Source organism: Pezoporus wallicus, unplaced genomic scaffold, assembly GCF_028554395.1.
Source record: "Pezoporus wallicus isolate ANWC-B61680 ecotype Strahan unplaced genomic scaffold, APGP_CSIRO_Pwel_v1 contig_3573, whole genome shotgun sequence".
Lineage (NCBI taxonomy): Eukaryota > Metazoa > Chordata > Aves > Psittaciformes > Psittacidae > Pezoporus > Pezoporus wallicus.
Window position 1 is genome coordinate 361,835 of NW_026642425.1, and position 3,449 is coordinate 365,283.

The 3,449-nt window shown below is 54.5% G+C and overlaps 1 long non-coding RNA gene across 1 annotated transcript; it reads left to right on the forward strand.

Annotated features, from left to right (window-relative positions):
• Positions 1-1,190: 1,190 nt before the first annotated feature.
• On the forward strand, positions 1,191-2,969 carry LOC130610511 (uncharacterized). Its single transcript, XR_008975061.1, has 3 exons — positions 1,191-1,413; positions 1,813-2,077; positions 2,490-2,969. It is a non-coding gene; the product is annotated as an uncharacterized LOC130610511 (long non-coding RNA).
• The last annotated feature ends 480 nt before the right edge of the window (positions 2,970-3,449 follow it).

Consider the following 3,449-nt stretch of genomic DNA (forward strand, 5'->3'; position numbering starts at 1 on the left):
CCTGCGCAGGAAGCTGGACTGATGCCAGGGAAGGTGGCTGGAGCCATGCTGAAGACAGAGGTGACTCTGTGTCGAGGCTGGGCTTGTTGCCAGGGCTGGTGTCTCTGCCAAGTCTGGCTTTGCCATGGGGCCTCTTGGGGAGGGCAAGGAGGAGTCCTGGGAGGGATAAATCTGCCCCTCACCTTCTCTAGCTTCACCCAGGACTCACCACACCACAGAGAAACATGAAGGTCGCAGTGGTCAGCATGGCCCTGCTCTTCACTACCCTGCTGTGCACTCCAGCAGATGCTAAGGTGAGTCCATAACGCCTCGTGGCAGGGCCCAAGGCTGGGAACAGATCGTGGCCGCAAAACATCAGCTATCCTGCAGAATGAAATCGTAGTGGTGAGCACAAAACCCCTTGAGCTGGCTTCTCCCTTTCCCAAGCAAGGGGCTTCTCCAGCCCCAGGCAATGCAGTTCTTCCTTGCACAGTTCTGTCTATTCCCACACTTCCCTTCCGGATAGCTCCTGATGCCCAGACCCCAGCTTCTTCACTGGATGGTTGGACCTATCTCCTCCCTAGGAGAGTCCCCACTGGTTTCTCTTCTTCGTGCCTCTTCATCCCATCTTTGCAGCCCCTTCAGACATCTCCTCTCCAGGATCTCCTCTGTGTCCTATCCAGGGTCCTCAAATGCCCTCCCTTTGACCACTTCCAACAACTTTCTTCCTATCTCCCCTCCTCAGTCCTTTGACTTTCATCCTGTCTACTGTGGTAGTGTCCCCAGATCCCCTTCCTTGAACCCCAACTCCCAAACACTCTCCCAATCCCCTCAGTTTGGTCCTCTGCAGTCCTCTTCCTTTTCCCCCTACCAACCACTGTGCCTGAAGTCCCCGTGTCCCCTCCATTTGAATTCCTATTCCGCTAGCTGACACCCCACACTGTCCTTTCCCTTCAGTGCTGCCAGCCCACTCCCTTGGTGCTCTGTCTTTGGGTCCAGCCTCAAATTCCCCAGGCTATCCTTATCTCCATCCTCACCCTGGAGGAGGTGAGGATGCATGAACAAGGTATCCCAGGTGAAATCTGGAGGAATGGGGCTGTGGGAGCAGACGTGATATTCCTGCTCAGACTGGGAGAAAGCCATGGGCCTGGAGATTCTGAAGACATCTGTGCCCCGCACACAGCTCCACCAAAGTTCAGTCCAGACAACCTCTTTGCTCTCCTTCCCAAGGCAGTTTTAGAAAGAAGTGGAGAGTCTTGTCTGGAGACATGTACTGGGGTAGTCCCCAGTCTGGAGAACTACCAGTTCTGGGGAGCTGGAGGTCAGTTTGTTTCTCCCATCCCTTGCTGGTACTGGGGATATCCCAGTGACCAGTGAGGTCTCATGGTCTCTCTACAGGTGGGACTCAAAATCAAGCAAGGGAAGAGGCCTGAGGTAGGTATCATGTGTTCTACTGTCCCCAGACGCTCCTCTCTTGCGGCCACAACCACATTCCAACAAGTCCAATCCATACAACCTCTTTGCTCTTCTCCCCTAGGCACCCTTGGAAGGACATGGAGATTTTAGCCAGGAGGCAAGTGTTGGGGTAGGCTTGGAGAGCATCCAGTGTGGGGAACTGGAGGGCAGTTTGTTCCTCCCATCCCTTCCTGGTATTGGGGACATCCCAGTGATCAGTGAGGTCTCATGATCTCTCTACAGGAGGGACCCCAAATCAAGTGGGGGAAGAGGCCTGAGGTAACATGAGTTCTACTGTCTCCAGACACTCTCCTCTCATGGCCACAACCGCATTCCAACAAGTCCAATCCATACAACCTCTTTGCTCTCCTTCTCTAGGCACCCTTGGAAGGAAGTGGAGGTTTTAGCCAGGAGGCAAGTACTGGGGTCGCTTTGGAGAGCATCCAGTGTGGGGAACTGAAGGGCAGTTTGTTCCTCCCATCCCTTGCTGGTACTGGGGACATCCCAGTGATCAGTGAGGTCTCATGATCTCTCTACAGGAGGGACCCCAAATCAAGCGGGAGAAGAGGCCTGAGGTAGGTATCATGAGTTCTACTGTCCCCAGACACTCCCCTCTCATGATCACAACCACAGCCCCACAAAGGTCCAGTCTGGGACATCCAGCTTGGGGAATGGGAGGGCAGTTTGATCCCCCTGTCCCTTGCTGGTATCAGCGGCGATTCATGGTCTCTCTACAGGGGGGAGTCAAAATCAAGCAAGGGAAGAGGCCTGAGGTAGGTATCATCAGTTCTACTGTCCCCAGACGCTTCCCTCTCATGGCCACAACCACAGCCCTACCAACATCCAGTCTGGAACATCCAGTCTGAGGACCTGGAGGGCAGTTTGTTCCTTCCATTCCTTGCTTGTATTTGGGCCATCCTAGTGAGCAGTGAGGTCTCTTGGTCTCTCTACAGGTGGGAGTCAAAATCAAGCAGGGGAAGAGGCCTGAGGTAGGTATCATGTTTTACTGTCCCCAGACAGTCCCCTCTCATGGCCACAACCACAGCCCCACCAAGTCCAATCCATACAACCTCTTTGCTCTCCTTCCCTAGGCACCCTTGGAAGGAAGTGGAGGTTTTAGCCAGGAGGCAAGTACTGGGATGGGCTTTGGAGGGCATTCAGTGTGGGGAACTGGAGGGCAGTTTGTTCCTCCCATCCCTTGCTGGTACTGGGGACATCCCAGTGATCAGTGAGGTCTCATGATCTCTCTACAGGAGGGACCCCAAATCAAGTGGGGGAAGAGGCCTGAGGTAGGTATCATGAGCTCTACTGTCCCTACATGCTCCTCTCTCATGGCCACAACACTTCAGGACATCCTAGTGTGCCCACTATACCTCAATGCAACACACTGCAAACCCAGGGAGCAGCCCCCTGCCCACAGTGTTTTCCCAGGGAAGCTCCTTTTCCCAGGGGAAACCTTGCATTCCCATCCATCCTATTACAATCCAGAGTGCCCCAGGATGCCCCAGTACAAAGTTACCTATGCAGGTGGGCCCCTTTCCTAGGACCTCCGCTGCTTTTTGTGTACCACCATGCACACATAGGTACCCCATTTCTCCCTGAAAACACCTTCCCTGTGGACCCCCTTGCCCACTGCTTTCCCCTGCCTCCCAGTGCACCCAAGCGTGTCTCTACCTTTCCTTTCTCTCCAGCTTCCTTCCCAGGTGCGGAAGCTTGTCTAACTGAAACATCAGGCTGCAGCTCTTCACGTCTAGGTGAGCAGCATCATTGCATTTCCAGCCCTACAAGGGATTCTGGGACCCAGGGAATCCCTGAACCTTCTGGGATGGGCAGGCTTGAGTATAGGACAGTGAAATGGAGGGACTGTCCATGATCCATGACCCAGGGCAAGCTGGACAGAGCTGTCTCTATGCCTTTCCTTGCAGTCAGTGGGGATCTACAGATCCAGAGGGTCACTGTGCAGGCCAGGCAGGGACTGTGGTGCCATATAGACCCCCAGGACCAGAGGGTTGGGA